This window comes from Misgurnus anguillicaudatus, chromosome 19 (assembly GCF_027580225.2).
Source record: "Misgurnus anguillicaudatus chromosome 19, ASM2758022v2, whole genome shotgun sequence".
NCBI classification, from domain to species: domain Eukaryota; kingdom Metazoa; phylum Chordata; class Actinopteri; order Cypriniformes; family Cobitidae; genus Misgurnus; species Misgurnus anguillicaudatus.
In genome coordinates this window covers 38,530,608-38,549,887 of record NC_073355.2, presented here as the reverse complement: position 1 = coordinate 38,549,887, position 19,280 = coordinate 38,530,608, and the positions used below count along the sequence as shown (strand labels likewise).

At 38.7% G+C, this 19,280-nt stretch overlaps 1 pseudogene; it reads right to left on the bottom strand.

Moving 5' to 3' along the window:
- LOC141349251 (Fc receptor-like protein 5) overlaps nt 1–6,112 on the bottom strand; it is a 118,845-nt pseudogene extending 112,733 nt beyond the window's left edge.
- Between the last annotated feature and the right edge of the window lie 13,168 nt (nt 6,113–19,280).

Genomic DNA, 19,280 nt, shown 5'->3' with positions numbered 1-19,280 from the left:
TACCTACCCATATTTACAAATAAAAAGAGGTGATAAAAAGAGAACAAATGAATATAGAATGAAAGCAAAGGGTCTGTTCTATTATTTGATATATTGTATGTTTTTATATTTAAAGAAGAACATTTTCTGGAAGGCATTAAACTTTTGTTAAAAAACTTTTTTTAAATGCGGGTCGGGAAAGAGTTGACGTAAAAAAAATCATCAAATTAAATATAATAATAAACTCAGTTTATGAAAATGTGGTGTAATAAATAAATTAAAGTGAATTACCTTCAGTTTTTCCGGAGTGGATGTTTGAAATCAACACTGTAAACAACAAAAAGAAAAACGTATTACAGTTTAAACATGAAGCTTATAAACCATCTGTATGAAAAACATATTTTCAAATTCAAAAAATATATTTAATTAAGCTTTACTTTTTACAAAATCAATTTACATATATTTAAAACATATTTGTGACCCGTCACGGAAACCAGGGACACAAGTCGGCAGCACAAGTTTCGAGAAAATGAGAAACAAAGTTTTTTTTTCAAAATTTGTGATTTTCGTTTTATTGTAGAATCTGTTAGTTGAGATCACGAAGAAGCCTCTCCATTTTGAGATAGCAGTTTATGTATATTTAAAAGCGTACATTTTGCGGTTAAAATAGGCTTGTTTTCCGGAGATTCTAGCGTGCAGCGGGGGGCGTCATTGTCTGTGTGTATATTTACATACTGGATAAGCTTGTGTTTTCGCCTCCGCCCCCAAAGGGAACAGCGTGACTACTGAATAAGGATAGTTCGCCCAAAACTGAAAATAATGTCATTAATAGTGATGGGCAGAGCGAGGCTTCGTGAAACACTGAAACAGTTGAATCAATTGTGTCGAGGCTTCGAAACATGGTTCGAAACCGCCTCCACAGTGACATCTAGTGGTCAATCGCACGTATTTCCATAGAGCAGCCTTGACAAGGTTTTAGACGAGCGCTGACAAATTGTATCCCACCTGTTGATTGATTAACACAAGTTATCAGGCGGGAGAGTGGATAGTGTCCTCGACTCTCATGTAAAAAAAAACCTTGGATCGAACCCCGGAAAATGCGTTACTATTACCGTTTTCACAATGAAGTTACATATTTTTTGTTGTTGTTTTAACATCTGTTTGACAACTACATGAGCTTAGGCTCATTATTGTCAATAACTGTAAGACGGTCTATTTAATAAATAAATTGAATAGAGATAAATACCACATAAACAATAAGAAATTAATAAAATATATCAAGCCACCATGTCACATATAAATATCTGCTGTGTGTGGAAGGAATTAGCCTACTTCTTTTTTTACAGATAATTTCTCCAGCCTTTAAAAAACTCCTCTCACAAAAACCCACAAGGTCAATATGCGTTTATTTCACTTTTATACAGATGTGCGATTGTGTTGTCTGTTCCCGACCGTGCCAATCAAAGGCTGATTCGGCAGAACACACCTGATGAAACACTTAGTGAAACAGTTCGAGGCTTCATTTGGTCATAGTCACGTGACATGGGTGTTTTGAATCACGCTTCGGATCAGTGTTTCGACACATCTGCGCTTCGGGATCTCGCAAAGCTTCGGAACGACTGTTTCGCGTCAGCCATCCCTAGTCATTAATGACTTACCATTATGTCGTCCTAAACTCGGAAGACCTCCGTTCATCTTCGGAACACAGTTTAAGATGTTTTAACATTAGATTTAGTCTGAGAGCTTTCTGTCTCCTCCATTGAAAATCTATGTACGGTTTCCATGTCCAGAAAGGTAATAAAAACATCCTCAAAGTAGTCCATGTGACATCAGTGGGTCAGTGAAATTGTGTTGAAGCATCGAAAATACAGTTTGGTCCAAAAATAGCAAGAATTACGACTTTATTCAGCATTGTCTTCTCTTCCGGCTCGAGCGTGAAGTCACGTGACTGTAGTGACGTGTGGCTGCTCTGTCCCTTAGACATGTTTGCTTAGTTTTATTTATTTTTTTCAAACTTATAGTGTGCGTCTCCCCAGACTGTAAATGAAGCTCGGGCGCACAAAACAAAAGAAATATAAAAGAAGCTGGGGCGGAACAAATAACACTTTATGCGTCGCTGACTTTATGGGGCGCCGCAGTCGGATGACGTCAAAGTACCGCGAGAGCTGTTTAAGAAATCTTACGGAGTAGTTTAATTTCGACTCGCTCTCGCGGTACTTTGACGTCATCCGACTGCGGTGCCCCATTAAGTCAGTGACGCGGCTGACTGTTATTTGTCCAAACACACAGAAGTTACACAGAGATCGTTGTATTCTTTATATAATATTGGCTACATGTTTTGTCTATCAATATTTTCCATGAAGTCATTGGCTGATGGAGGAATGAGCGAGCGATTGGTAACATCTCTTAAGGACTTCACGTTTTCAACGGTGCTGTTTTTGGATTATCTATTATTTTAAATACAAACTTTGAAGGCGGGTTCATGTGTTTAACGGAACGTAAATACCGGAGTGTAATCTGATATACCCTTACATGTTACGGTGTAAATATTCCTCAGATTGTATATTATATTGTATTACCAGAAGTTCATGCGAAATAGACTATATATCTATATTTCACGGATTATACGCATTTGTGGACAAAAATCATTGGATGATTCACACATCTGAAACAGACTGGATTCGACTTGTGATCAACACTAAGGTAAAAAGTCATGTTTATTTTTGCATTTTGTCATTCGGACTTCTGTAATAAAATACTACATATGCTGCTAGAACAGCTGTATCTCAAAACGGCTTTACAGGGGGTATGGCTTAGCTAAATGAGATGTAAATGAGCCATATTGTCTCTCCAGCCAGGGAAAAGGGAAAGTGTTAACTTTTTTCTTTCTCAAATTTCTCAGCATTCTCTTTTTTGAATGTGTTACATTCAAATGGCCACAACTTCTCCAAATCTTATCAGATTTCCATGTGTTACACATCGTTGGAAAGCTTAGAATCTGCGCTTTCAGAATCTATGAATAACTCAAAATGCACCAGATCCGACTTGTGTCCCTACTTTCCGTGACTGGTCACATTTTGGCTAGAATTTTTTTTGCAGTATGGGAATACATTTTTAGAATTAAAAGTTGTATCTGTTAACATTAGTTAATTTGCATTGAACTACTGTGAACAATTGTATTGGTATTAACTAACATAAAAAAATTACAAATGCTCAAAAGCTGTTTATTTAATTCAGTTAATGCATGAATTAATGTAAATGTTAACAAATGCTATATTATTGTAAAGTATTACAAACAAAAAAATACTTCTAAAAGCAAGTACTTCTGTACTTTACTCAAGTAAAAATCTGTCTTTACAATTTTTACTTATAAAGGAGTATTATTTGAGCTGTATCTGTACTTTTATGGAGTAATGGAGTAGGGGGTGGACTGGGATCAAAAAGTGGCCCTGGACTTTTTAACCCAAAGCAGCCCACCACCAGGGCCGAATTATCTATAGACGGGATTGGGCGAGTGCCCTGGGGCACCAAGCAATAGGGGGGCCCAAGGGCTCCAGACTGCGGCCAAAATGTTTTTTTTACAAGTACTCGGTCATGTGCGGGCACCCATGACAAAACTACTTTTTTTTGGGGGGGGGGGTGCACTTGAAATTTGGTCACCCTGGGGCATTTCACTGTGTTAATCCGGGCCTTCCCAACACACCCTTCTCGCAACACACCACAGCACATGGGTCCAAAATAAATGCTACTTCTACTTTTTAGTAAATCAAACATTATTGTAAAATTAAGCATTTTAACTATCTACCCATGACATCTTACCAACCATGATATAAAGCAAGGTTAAACCTGAGGCTTTGACTCTGTTCTGTTTTTGTGTCAAATCTGAGGGTAAAATTTTATAAATATATACTCACATGAAGTGGTATAAATCATTATTGAGAACAAATATATTTACTGAAAGCTACCAGGTCTACTAATACATCTTTGCCTCGGAGCTCGTTGCTGAAATGGAGAGCAAGATATACAGCCCACAACTTGAAGCAATTTATATGCCGCTGCTGCTGCCATATGCCCCAGGAGCCTCTAAAATTGTTTCAGTTGGACCGCGTTTTTGCCTTTGAATGTATTCAAGCAGGTCAGTATCATCTGTACATGCTTGTGTTAGACGTGCCGTTAGAATGTCCAAGTCGAGTTCCATACCAAGAAAAGAGATCCTCTGCACGGGACAAAGTTTGCTCTTTTGCCAGTTGACCCGAAGACCCAAATAAGTGAAAAGGATGAACACTGAATCTCTGTGTTCGCAAAGTGTCTGACAAGACTGTGCTATTATGAGCCAGTCGTTGAGATACACCAGTATGCAAACACTGCTCTCTCTCTCAGGGGTTTGAGATCCCCTTTCGCAACTTTCGTGAAGACATGGGGAGAGAGAGACAGTCTCGATCGCATCCTTCGCCAGAAGGACCATAATGTCCGCACGCAGTATGTGGCATCGCCAGCTTTCACCATAGTGAAGCGAATGCCTGAAAATTTGGGTGGATGCCGGAAGAACTGAATCGCATAGTTGAGACGGATCATGCGCAAAAACTAATGCGATGGGCTGGGAAGCTGTTGCCAAGCCCCCAGATACCGAGCGAGATGGATTAATGTACATGACCTGTATACCCACAGCAAGCGGAGGTGATTGCCAATGTGTGCTTTTTGGTCACACCAACAGAAGTGCTACACAGAATGTTACTCACCTGGTTCTGCAGATGGGTGGCTGGGCAGATGGGGCTCTGTTGTGAGGGTCCTAAGCTGCTCAACATACCCGCTGGCGAAAGAGGAGGACGGTTGGTTATGAGCCCGGTTGTAGATCCCGTGTTTCTCTGGAGACCTGGAGAAGGAAATGAAATTCACTCATTTTGTGGGTGCCGGCTGAAAGCTGTTGGAACAGAAAAAACTGAAACTTAGGATTCCCCACCCATCCCTCCACTGGGGGGGGGTGCATTCACAACCTCCTGAAGAGTGATCCCCTCCATCTCCAGGTCACCCATTTCAGGGGCCTTAGGGGCTGTTTACACTTGGTATTAAGATGTGTTTTCATCGATCGGATCACAAGTGGACGAGAGAGACACATTACGTTTTAACCTGGTATTTAAATTCGTCTCTTTTGTCCACTTTCGACCGCTTCTGTGATGAATACTATGAGGGGGTGGTCTGTGAGACGGTGGGCGAGTCTCTCTGCTGTCATTCAAACCTGAGCGGGAGTTATATTGAGTTTATATGGACGCAAACTAATATTATGTCGGAGTGCACTGCTTGTTTAGCAAGTAAACATGCTGCACAGTGTTTTCTACATGAGTATGTAAGAGCTTTCTTTGAATTTTCAGCGCAATTGATGAAATAGGATCGGGCAACTTTTACACGCTTTCAAAACGAAACTACGGAGACCAGCCGCTTAGTTTTATCAATGAAAGGCTAAAAATAGCGCTGTTCACCGAATGTTCACGCCAGAAGTCAAAAAAGACGTAAAACTTTTGTTTAATACCTTAGATTAGATAAATGGGCGGAGAGAAGGCGGTCGCGTGTGGCTGTTCGAACGCATTCAACCACATGTGCGTTTTGCAACTCCAAAGCGATCCGATCGAAAGTGGTTTCGACCACCTCTGGATGTGGTTGAAAGTGGTCGAAAGTGGACGAGCTCAAAACGTTTTGAACACCGTTAACACCTGGCATTAACGTCGTCCACTTGTGATCCAATCGACGAAAACGCATGTTAATGCCAAGTGTAAACAGCCTCTTAGATTTTCGCATTCCACCTCAGGTAGCAGGCTGAGTGGGCAGGGTGGACTGCTGACGACCGGTTCCTCACTTCTTTGAAGGGGAGGAAAAGGGGCGGCCGCAGCAGGATGCCCTCGGTGAAAAGCAGACTGAGGTGCCAACGTCAATGCCAGGTGTTGTTTTTTTTCCGACGCGGCATGATCTGAGCAATAGCCTCAGTCTACTTTTGGGCGAAGTTCTCGACGGTCTCGCCGAATAGGCCGGCCTGGGACACCAGGGCATTCAGGAGCCAAGTTTTATCGGCTTCCCGCATGTTGGCCAGGCACAGCCAGAGATGGCGTTCCTGGACCACCAAGTTGAACCACCAAGTCATGCCTTAGCCTGGTGGACCTGCAGCAACGTCATTGCATGCAGGGCAGAAGCCGCCTCCCATTAAGCCTGGTACGCAGACGCCATCAAAGTGGCCGTATGCCAACAGGCAAAACAATTAGCGGCCATGCAATCAAGAGAGGTGAGGGGTGATGGCTGATGTGTCCGGTTCCGGGAGGAAAATGGGTTTTCCGTGATCGCGTCGACTCCTCATGAACCCCGGGGAAGAAAGTTATGTGTGGTTGTGGCTGCGATGTCCTTGCAGTCCCAAAGTACCAGTCATCGAGGCGGAGGTTGTGTCTACAAAAGGTTGTATACAAAAGTCATCCTTCCGTAGCTTTGCGGTTGCATCTTGGTGCCAGTAGGCAAAAGAAAAGGAGGGCGGTGTTTCAAAGGGTAGGCCACCCGACCTCACAAATGCACAAACAGACATGTTCTCGCAGGCTAAACATACACCTTCATGAAAAGCTGCTTCGGCATGCTGTAGACCCAAGAACACAGACATAATGCCATTTCTAAAAAGGTTCAGCTGAAACAAAAGTGAACGACTGTCTTAAAAGGCACAAATTCAACTCGTGTTGCACTTTTAGGGAAATCACTTCATTAGATGATGTGCTGAGCTGATGAATAACACAGGGGAGAAGCAATGCACACACTCAACTCAAGTTAAAAGTGAGCAAAAGAAAGAGGTAGAAATAAACTGTGAGTTTCCGCTATGGTGCTATCTGTTTAATTCTTATTCTGTCTCTTTTTTATTTTTCATAGTGTTCATACTGTTGAAAAAAATTATTCTCAACAATTCAAGTTTGTACTGTCGAGTTGCTTTTGAAATTTAAAATGAGATGTCATTTATTTATTTATTTTTTGCAAAGATAAATTACAAAATATTTTTGCAGTTACATATTAACAAGGTCATAGTCATGAATATTTACTAAAAATATTTGTTTTGTTGTGTTACTTTTGTCGCACTTATGTTCAAAGTGAAATTATACTGAAGTCAAAGCATACATTTGTTATTGACAGACCACACTTGTGAGTTACTGACCACAGCAAAAATATATCACTGTTTAAAAACATTAGCTTTAAAAACTACGATTTTCAAAAATGGTACTTTCACCCCTGCTGTCCCCTCACTTTTGTTGCACATATATCATGAGATAAAGATTTAAACTCTGAGAGGAGCAGTAAATTTCTTGATCCTGTAGACAATGTGACAGTAATTGATGTGTATTAAATCCATAGAGAGAAGATAATACTCACAGAGAACTAGAGGAAGAGAAATCAACTCCATACTGATCTACTGACACTTAAACAATAAACACTTTGTGTTAAAACCTCAAGACTTCCTTTAGCGCAGTTTCCTAACGGGGGACCACTCTAGGGGGCTTTTTATGTCAAGCTATGGAGAACTAAGTATAAAGTGTGAGTGGGCCCCCAAATTGTTGTGGACAGTGGAGAGACTGATGTAAGAAAAGTCCACAGCTTTACCACACCACGAATGTGTTATATAAAATCTACAAATAAAGCATCACACTTACATCAGACTTTCTTTACACAAATGTTTGTTTGTAACTTTTTCATAAAGCATCAAATAAAAGTAAAACAACAATCATTTGTCACTAACTGCACAAAGTCGAGGTAATGACAGTGTTTGTAATGGAAAAATCTATCTAAATCTAAAGCTGATGAACAAATGCTGTTTTTCACACACCCTGTTTATACCACAGAACTAAAAACAAAACTGAAACTCAAACCTCTAACACCAATGTGTGCTGGTATATGCAAACTTGTGAATGACATAATTGATGGTTAAAAGAACAATAATTATGTATATTGTTTATACGTAGCATCACAGTATTCAGGTCAGAACTCATCCTGCATTATTTGTGCTTTACAGATATTGAATGATACCCGAGATCAAACTTGTTGAGAAGTGTGCTGTTATGTTTCTATGCATTTGGACTTAAGATTACTGCTTACTAAATAATAAAATGAGTGAAAACCCCACAGACTAGAGCTGTAATCGGGCCTTAAAAGTTAGGCCCGAAATGTCCGGAGCCCGACAGAATGACAGCTTTTTAAAAGCCCGAACCCGTTTACAGCCCGACATTATTTAAATGTGCGCACACACACAGCTTTTGTCAAGAATGAGAAATTTACACAGGTTTTAACATATTTATTCATGACTAATAATCTACACGCCACTTGGAAGTTAAATCAAAGAAATAAAATAAGTCATCTGTAACATTGTAACATCTCATTCTAAATAGGCTTATGCAATACACTATAAATATGCCAATAAAATTATTATTTCTTAACGAATTAAATTAAGATAATACATTCTGAATTAAGATGGGAATTTGGCAATAACGAAATTAAGAGAAAGGCTCCGCGGGATTTGCGTCGGCACTTCTCTCCATTACTGCCAACATTAGTCTATATCCTCTGTCTAAATTATGTATTTAAGACACGATTCATATTAAGCTATACATTGAAAAACCTACTCACCAAGATAAGGCTACATGTTTTTGATGAGGAAAATCATTAAATCCACTGAAAATGAATTCAGCGCGGTCCTGCGCTACTGAAAGTGCATCCAGCAGCATTGAACTTGACCGCTCATTTACCTCACAAAGCCGGAGCGCAAGCCCGAGCCCGTGTAAAATGTTAGAAATGAAGCCCTAACCCGCCCGAGCTCGTCGGGTCCCGTCGGGTTCGGGCAAAGATCTTCAGCTCTACCACAGACTTCCTGAACATTAAAAGAGTAAACCTGAGCTACTGTGGATCTGGATGCCAGAATGAAAGAGACTTCATGGTGTAATCTTTAAAGGGGACACTTCACAAAACTTTTTAAATAATAATAAATCTTTGTTGTCCCCAGAGTACATATGTGAAGTTTTAGCCCAAAATACCATACAGATCATGTTAAAATTGCCACTTTATATGTGTCAGCAAAATGTGCCGTTTTTGGGGGGTGTCCCTTTAAATGCAATTGAGCTGATGAAATGCAAACACTGATCAGCATAATGTTTTTTTGTTAAAATTGAAACTTAATCGTGCTGTCAATTATTCTCTCTCTCCCTCTCTCTCTGCACTAAATGGCAGTGCCGTGGCAGATTAAGGGGTCGTATTTTTATATTATACAACAGTTCTTTCTGGTTCTCGAATCTGATTGGCTAAAAGCTATGCGATATTGTGCTGATAACGGCACTGTAACCGCTTCACCTTTCATATCATTCCGCCACCTAGTGAATGGAGGTCCTAAGCAGGCTCATCTCTGAATGGAAAAACACAGACGTGCTGTGTGAATCACTCTCCGTGTGTCTCATTAGTTTACTAGCTCATAAATCAGTCTGTGAATCCCCAATCGGAAGTTATTATTCCGTCAAAGATCAGCGCTCTTGTTATGTTACGTTAAAGTTAATGGGAGAAATGTCTTGTCACATCGTGTGGACGATTAACACTTGGAAAGAGGAATATAAACACTCGTTTTTTTCTGGAGCTATATTTCTTATCAGAACGCGAAAACACCGTGGAACTGCAGGTAAGCACCGCAGCTTTTAAATGTGGACATTGATCATTTACTTTATCGTGACGTGACTATTAAAACATGTTATGAGATATCGCCACTGGTATAACGTTATTTATAAGCAGCATGCAAAAACATCTCTCTGACACTTATAAAAAAAAGTTTTACATAGTACTGACAAGAACAAAGTTTAATAATAATAATCGAGTGCTCGTATCGCGTTAAGAATAAATGAGAAAGCAATAGCAACGTTATACAAGTAGTTTTATTAACTTTTACCTCGCGCCAAAACAATAACAACACAAAAGACACTAAATATGAATTAAAAAACAAGTAATAGTTTGATCATGACACCAAATACTGCTGATTTGATCTCATTTTGACAATTATAAAAAAACAAGGCCAACATGAGAGCCAGGGTATCTCTGTCAGAGATGTAGCCCAGAGAGGGCGGTGGTCAGCGGGGCGAGTGAACACTGACGTCCGCTCATGCTTTGGTTCTCATTCGTACCGAATATCACTAAGCAAACGTTCAAACAGGCGCTATCTTTACTAATCGACTGCAGATTTAAATATAATACATATACATTCACGACTGAACTAATCTTAAAACTACACTTTGTGACCAAGAAACGGTAATATAAAGTAACGGCTTTTCCGTCCATTGAGTTGTTATGAGCTTCAAAGCAGCCGAAAGTGTTACCTGTCATTCTGGCCGCCCTCAAATCCGTGGCGGAAGTAGTTCTCAAACAAAGAGGCTTTTAAAATAACTCCGTTGTTGTTTTCTAGTTTTCGTTTTTCAAACGTGTGCCGTCGAACTGTTGTATAAAAGCAATATCGCTCTCGGAGTCGTGCGACACAGCTCCATATCATCACGGCCGCGACTGCCTCTGGCCTAATCACAGCCGTGATGATATAGAGCCACACCACACTCCTACTCGAGCGATATTGCTTAAAGATCCCCTTTTGACATCACAAGGGGAGCCAAATTTTAATGACCTATTTTTTCACATGCTTGCAGGGAATGGTTTACCAAAACTAAGATACTGGGTTTATCTTTTTCACATTTTCTAGGTTAATTTGAGCACTTTAAGGTGCCGTTGAATGTAAAACTGTATTTACCTAGGCATAGATGAATAATAAGAGCTCTGTACATGTTAATGACATATCGTGAGCATCAAATGCATTTGTTTTTCTTATTTTTATGTAAACCTTATGCATGCAAAAGACTACTGGAAAACAGCCAATCTCAACATAACACCAACTGTGATGTCACTGTCGATGTGTACGCCTCAACATTAAATTACAATAAAATTAATTACAAAGTTTTTACAATGCTAAAAACAAGGTTGTGACTGCAGAGTTAGCGCTATGCTAGTCATTGCTACTGTATATGCTAATGTTTAGGCTGAAGTTCTATTAATTTTACAGTTACGTTTTGCAGGTACATATTGAAAAATATAACACAAGCTTACCACTCAGATACGTCCATTAACAATCTCCAAACAATTAATTGTTCCTCAAAATCTGTATTTTCGCCTAATACAGGCTCAAAAATAGACCATTTCATTCAAAGGTAGGGTTGCCACAACTGTCCTGGATTAGCCGGGACGTCCCATATTTTAAGCCTAATTCATTTTTCCCGTACGGGACGTCCCGCATCCCGGTTGTTCACTGCTACGCTTGATCTAACCAGTGACTGATACAACAGGGTTCGACTTCATGTGGCGCCACAACGACAGACAGATAACATCAAAATCCCGCGAAAGGGATTCGAGAAATCCTACAGAACCCACTATCGAAATGCTCTTGCGGTACTTGTCAGTCCTTGCGGTGCCACAAGCAGCGGCGGTGCTGATCACGACACCTTTTAACCAGTCACAGATCCCCAGCACATTCAGTACACGTTTAAGAGGGTCAAATAATAAGATTTTATGTTTGCTTTTTTATATAGTCTGTTACTTAGCTGTTTGTATAGAATCGGCATAGTTACAAAGTTTGGTCTCAATTCTGAAGAGATCGCTAATCCAGACCTGACTAAAACGCATCAATCTGAATGATTTAATCATTTTCAACTTTACTAGTACATTTTGGTGCTTCTGATTCACATACTGTAAAGCCCTTTTCACACAGATATTCCGTAAGATACCTGGGACAGGCATCCTGGAATTTTCCGGGACCGTTTGATATTTTATTCATTCACACTGACATGACTACCTGGTCCCGGAAAGACACGTGACCTGTTGAAAGTCCCGCCCTCTCTTCTACGCAGCGTCTGAAGTTTGCATATTTTTTATTATTTCTCTCTCCAGAAACAACTTGCGTGCATTTTTGTTTATGATAAGACTACAAAGGATCGGGTGAAGGCACAGTTCTATTCTGGTGAATGATCTCAGCTTCTGAGTGGATATTTGACGAGCTCCCTGATTTCTGCTTTGATACAGTTTTCAGACATTTCTCATCGTGATTGTTTATATGCATTTAAAACCCGCATTTTGAGGAGCTGAACGATATATCTTGTTGGGATGACGCGCGGGTATTTTAGTTTATTATAGCTCAAATGAGCATGTGACGCGATATTCTTTTATGCAGCTGAATGATCTCCGTTTCAACGCAGTAAGTAACGAGCTAACTTACCTGATATCTGCTTCAGTCCAGTTTGCTGACATTTCTCGGAGTGAATGTTGTAAATCCCTCATTTTAAAGAGTTAAACCAACTTCATGTTGCCATGACACGCGCGTCATTGTTTCCCAGAAGATTAACGGAACGAGTTTTTGTTCACACAGACGCTTGTCTGGCAATTTTACGGGTATTTTCTGGGACCAGAGGTCTGTGTGAATGGGGTTTAAGTGTGTTTTAATTTATGTTTTTGATGTTGACCTTGTAAGACCACATCTTATAGAATCTATGTCAGTTTAGTTTGTCACAAGATTAAAATTAAGGAGATAACCCTTATATTTACCTTTAGTGCGGGAGTCACAAGTGTTTTGTTTAAGGCAGGTCAAGTTAATTTAATGGTTCAAAAGTAGCCTTACTGTGTTAAAAGTAGGCTACCTGCTTTAAATTAACAAACTATTAATAAACCTACCATGTATGTTCCCAGGGCATAAGAGTTATAATTTCATATTTAGGAGATTATCTATCATTTTGACAAATGGCTTAAATACACTGTATACAGAACCATATACGCACTGCTGCGACAGGCCACATTTTGTCCCGTATTTTCAGAGTGAGAAAGTTGGCAACCCTATTCAAAGGACAAATCCTAGAGTTGTAAATAGACACGTAAAAAAACGTTTCTGATTAATTCTTACATAATTATATGTTGTTTGTTTATTTTATGTTTTAAGAAAAGCCATTTTCCAGAGGACTCCTGGCCGGTTCGCACCAAAGCTGCTGACTTTGGCACGGATCCGTCTGCTGTCTGGGGTGCAAATTCATTATTCAACACCATTGCTGAGTATTTTCTCCATAAAATTGGAGACATTCCTGCATTTTAAAATCGCCTTGGTTTCCAATGTCACGATCATGTAACCAATCATATCAACACAGTTGAACACGTGGATCAGTAGTTTGAGTTATAAATATTATATGGATGCTGCATTCGACACTTAAGCGATTGCAGCATCTAGGCCTGCACATTTTGTGTTTGTCTAATCTGACACAAAATCTAAGGGCAACTAGTTGAAGAAAAATGATTAAAACAACACTGGGGTATTTATTTTATTGGCCACCCAATACAGATAATTTCACAATGATACACAATGACAATTCATGTGTTTAATGTGGATCCCCCAGCAAAAAAATGATTGCCCACGCGTCCTCCACCGTAAACAATGATTGCTGAGACTGTGGTGGAATCCAAATGCAGAAGTTTATTAATAAAGCCAGGCAAACAAGACAAAAGGGGTATCCATAAGCGTAATCCAATAAAGGCAAAGGTCAAAATCCAAAACATAAACAAGAACATGAAAAAGTGGCGACACAATGACAAGGCTTGGTATGCAGGTTACAACTGACAATAATTTGCCATGTGAATGAGTAGATGGCATGGTTTTATACAGAAAGAACAGGAAGTGAAAGCAGAAGCAGAGTGTCCAATGTCGGGTTGGTGGAAAGGGTGCCACCTGGTAGGAGGATGAATGGATGAAGCCTCTGCTGGCCAGCATGCCATGATGACTACTGACAATGAAATTCCCCTCCATGATTTCTCGATCATTTTGCAGGCTAAGCTGTGCTGCACACAGGCCGAGTTTTACTGCCTCTTTATAAAATGGTTAGTTCCAATCCTTGATTCTGATTTCACGATAAAACACTGCTATGACCGCTTCACCCAACAGTTCTATTTAATATCACTGTGCCCTTAGCAACACCCTTAGCAACACATAAACATATAATGAGACAAAGTTTGAGAACAGTTTGTTGTTTTTATTTGAGCTTTCATGGTATTGTTCGCAGTCAGCGACTATTTTTTCTAGCAGAAGGAATGCTTTTATTGATTTAACTTCATGAAAGTTGCACTAATATTTTTTTTTACTTTAATATGTGTAGTAACCGTTTTATAAAAGCAATAAGGTACGAGAGGCTGTGCTGTATCGTGAATAATCGTGAACTCCGCTTCGCGTCGTGCCTAACAACGCCTTTCAGCCGTTACTTATTCACGATACAGCACAGCCTCTCGTACCTTATTGCTTACTTAACCTGATTCTCCATGAGAGTTACCAAGAGGAACACAATCACAACTATCGCCTTGCTGACCTTGCCAGTTTCTGGATGAAGATCGGTAATAGTTAATTAAGTAAACTTCTCCCAAAACCTGTCGGGAGTAGGGAAACAACATCATCTTCATTCAAAATGTTTAACAAACACACTTCTTGTACGGGCTTCAGTTGGCAAATATACTCCACAAGAGAGCGAATAGCATTCTGTGTCTCTATTTCCGCTGTAAACTACAATCTTACATTCGGCGCTTAGCGTCTACGTCATGGCTCTCAGCCCGCCCTCTGTTCATTGATTGGGCCGGCCATTTTGGAGCCGGAGGAAAACGGTTATAATGGGATTGGGAGATATATCAGAAGCGAAATGAAATTGAGCGGAATAAGAGAGTCTGACAAAATCAGGCTAGCCATCTCCCATGAGACATGAGAATTAGTTTGCGAATGCCTTGGTGGAAGAGTAGCGGCTAGTTGTGAGTTCATCAGTTTTGCTAGTTGTGAGTTCATCAGTTTTGCACCCATTATCGCGTCACAATCACATTGTGGGGTTGATTGAGTGCACTTAATAATGTCCACTATGATTTCGGACAACACTAAAAATGCATGTTCCCTCAAATAGTGCACCATTCAGTGATCTAGGGAGCTATTTCGGACACAGCCTTGGAAAATTGAGTGCTGCCTTAAAGGCGGGGTGCATGATTTTTGAAAAATTTGAATTCTGACCTCTTGTGTTAAAGAGGACATTTTATGAGTCTTATTTAAGATGTAAAATGAATTTTCTGAGACCCGAGAGTGTGAAGTTTTACTGTAGGTCAAAATTGAACAAAACTTCTACCAGTTTAAATAACAGAATCCCTAACTGATTTGTTCAGTGGTCTTTACATCATTACACCTGTAGGTGGCGATAAGTGAGTATCTTTCAGAACATAATGTGATGATCCTCAAGGCAAAGCCAGTTTATTTGTATAGCACATTTCACACACAGAGGACATTCAAAGTGATTTACATAAAAATGAGAAAACAATCTAAGAGAAAATAATATGTAAAAATAGAGACACAATAACATCATAATAAAAACATAGAAACATGAGAATTCAAAATAACAATTAAATCAAAATAAATGTGCTTTTAATTAAAACAGTTTAAAATGTGAAATAAAGAGAGAATAAAACAGGAATAAAAGTGACTTGAATTAAAAGTGCAGCCAGTTGTAAAACTATGATATAATATTGCTTTGATTTTCTTTTCAGTATGCTGTGGTCTTCTCTTTATGTACACTTTATAAGTAATGTTACTGTAATGATCACAGCAATTGGCTTTCTTTTGTTATGACAGAACCGAGAAACTGGCCCATAGATATTTAAAACCCTTTTAATGCATGCTTAACCACCCAAATTAAGACTACATATATGACCTGGTATATCTGGTATAACACTACAAATCATATCATATATTTAGCTGCATAAAAAACATGCAGTTAATTAAGGCATAAATAAAGTAGCTTATATAGAGCTCACAACAAGTTTTATACATGTGTAAAATAACACATTTCAGACTTTTGATCTAGGAACCAGACAGACCTTTTTTTAAAGTTGCCCACCAGCATTTCTTTGTGGATTTTCACAAAAGTTTCACAAAATGCCTTCCAGGAAAATTTTCTTCTAAAATAAACATACAAATATATCAAATGAAAAAAAACAGACCCTCTGCTTTCAAACAAACAAACAAAATGGGAAAAAACATTTAATCCTATCTTTTTTCTCTGCTTATAAACTCTTAAATATGGTTATTTTTCTTTAAAAATACATTTTGTGAAGGAATTTTGTTAATGATCAGATTCAGAACGATTATCAAAACATACAGAGAGTTCAAAATTAGTAAATAACGTTTTGGCTTCAGTTTTTTCATAAAAATTTACCAGGAACACATTTTTGGATGCAAATGTTTTCTCTTAATTGAGGAGATAACTCTTTAATGAAGGGGAAAGAGTTAATACCTGAGAAAGGTTAAAAAAATTGAGTAACTTTGCATGTAAGATTTCATGTAAAGTAACAATGGGAGGTTTGATATGCATGTTATAATCAAAGGGTTTTAGTGAGAAACAAACTCGGAGGGTTATTTTAATTTAAGTAGTAGACACCAAATTTTAAGAAAACATGATTGGTAAAGAAAACCGAGTACATCTGAATGTTAAATGAGCGGTTTTTCACAGTTCTGAATATCACAGTGTTTCGTCATAGACTTATGTTTTGTCATGTTTACTTCACACCTTAAGAATGTGTTGCTTTAGTTTGCTGCAGGATGTCAAATGTAAAAAAAAATGTCAAACAGACACAAACTTTGATTGTTGTAACATACAGTATAACATATTTCTAATCGGAAATGTTAAAATGAGTATGCAACAGTGGAGACCAAAAAGCTGATAAAAGGTTAAATGTTGAACTTGGTATAATATTGCATAGTTTACTGTATATGGGTGGTATTAGATAAAACTTTAACAGTTTTACTCTAACAACCTAACAAGTTTAACTGAGTATACAGATTGCCTTAATTTGAGTTTGTAAAAGTACAGGTCAACCTTTAATTATTTAAAATGAGTTGCTAAATGTATTCCTTACATCCATGTGTACAGTTTAAGTCTAATTTACTAGACTTTATTATCTACACATCTGACAAAGCTCCAACCGCTGTTAACTAAAGTCAATAATTACAAGTACTGGTCTCTATAAAATGATTTCTTTGATACAAACAAGAAAAACTTTTGTGATTCAAAAACTCAAAATAGGATTATAAGTCAGAAGAGACTAATCTCAGTACAGGCAGATGCACAGTTAGATGCACCCAGTACGGCCATCTTGTAACCATAACACATCCTGAGCACAAGTAACACTCTTCTGCACAACGACAACCATAAGACTTAAAAATATAACAAAGTCCTTTAAAAAATCTTCATCCTTGCTAAAAACACTTAAAAACATTGAATTTCAAGTTGTACTTTCCTCATGCAGCCACATGCAACACATGCTGGAAACTGGAAAAACTCTGCCAGAAAACCTCTGTTTTTTCAATGCTACTTTAAAACAACAAGAATGTGAATTTGAATGTATTAAAAAAAGATAAGTGAACATACTGAATTAAGTTAAGTGAATTAGACAGATTGAATTTATTTAGTATTAAATTGAATAAGAAAACTGAGAATTTTTTCCATCTCCGTAATATTGCTCGTCTCTGATCTTCTCTCACTTCTGAAACCTTAATTCACACATGAATCACTTCATGTCTGGACTATTGCAATGCCTAGTTTCTCTGTCTCCCCAAAAAACTTATTACAAGATTACAGTTTGTTCAAAACTCGGCAGCAAGAGTACTCCCCTCCACTAGGCGCTCTACTCACATTACTCTTTTGCTACATGACCTTCTGGCTACCCGTGGAATCACGTATCCCCTTTAAAGTATCGCTTCTAACGTTTAAAGCATTAACTGGTCTTGCTCCCTAATATCTGTCTGTCTGATTTACTCTACCCTTAAAGCCCTGCCCGGTCCCTTAGACCAGCTGAACTTGGTTTATTGTCCATCCCTCGTTTTCAGTTGTCCACTGTAGGTGGAAGATCATTTATTATTAATGCTTCTCAATAATGGAATTCACTGCCTATTACACTACGTACCACCTCATCGATGGGTGCATATAAGACCGAATTAAAAACAAAATTTAACATGCATTTTGGGTAATGTAACTATACATATCATATGTGACTGTGATGTATATGTGGGTGTCTAAATGTATTGTAAAGTGTATTGTAAAGCGACCTTGAGCTATGGAAAGGCGCTATATAAATAAATCAACTTCTCCTATATATCTTTATCTATTGAATTTTTTTTGAGCATTCATGTTTAGGGTGTGTTACTAACTTCCTAAAATACAGCATGAAACTATGCAAACTATGCAAGATGTAGAGGCTGATAAGTTACGAGAACTACAGATGGTGTTAAGTTTCACATTTATTCTCAGAAACTGTGAAGTGAGAATGACTATGAGCATGAGAACTGCAATATAAATAAAGACTTTAAATACAGCAAAAAATCTGATAAAAACACGCTGTAAATTAAAAATGTCAAAATCTATTACTGAATGGAAAGATGCAAATAGATTAGTACAATAAAAATATGTGTTCTTTCTTAAACGAGACAAAAACATGTCAAACTAGGCGTGATAATCATAGTACACTCCCAGAAAAAAAGTGGTACACTTTTTCAAAAAGTACCCTTTTGTACCCCAAAGATATTCATTTTAGATGGGCATACGGGTACTTCAAAGGTACATAATGGTACATATTAGGACTTTAAAGGGTTCCTGGGACACTAGCTGCTGGTAGAGGTGTTAGTGAAACCAGCAGGGGATGCTCACCCTGTGGTCTGCGTCCTAGCAGCACCCCAGTATAGTGATAGGGCACTAGTATACTATCAAAAAAGTACCGTCCTTCGGATGAGACGTTAAACTGAGTAGGGGTATTCCTCGGCATCCTGGTCAAATTTGCCCATTGGCCTACTAATCATCCCCATGTCACTCAGACTGTGTTTCAATCAGCTCCTTTGTTCAGTAGTCAGGGCACATACTAGGGAGTCGGCCATTTTAAGGGCTGTCTTAATAGCAAATAGTGCACTGGAACGTTTATTCCCTAATTATTTCCAAAATGTAACACAAAAAAGGCTATAGGGTCCTTACTGATTCATGACCTCTAGAGCTAATTGAGACACAGCCTGGTGAGCGTCCTGGCGCAACGTGGCTGTCACACCATCCAGGTGGATGCTGCACATTGCTGGTGGTTGAGATGAATCCCCCTTTTATATGTAAAGTGTTTTGAGTGCTGCAGAAAAGTGTTATATAAATGCAACAAATTATTATTGTCGCAGTGACAACTTTTGTACC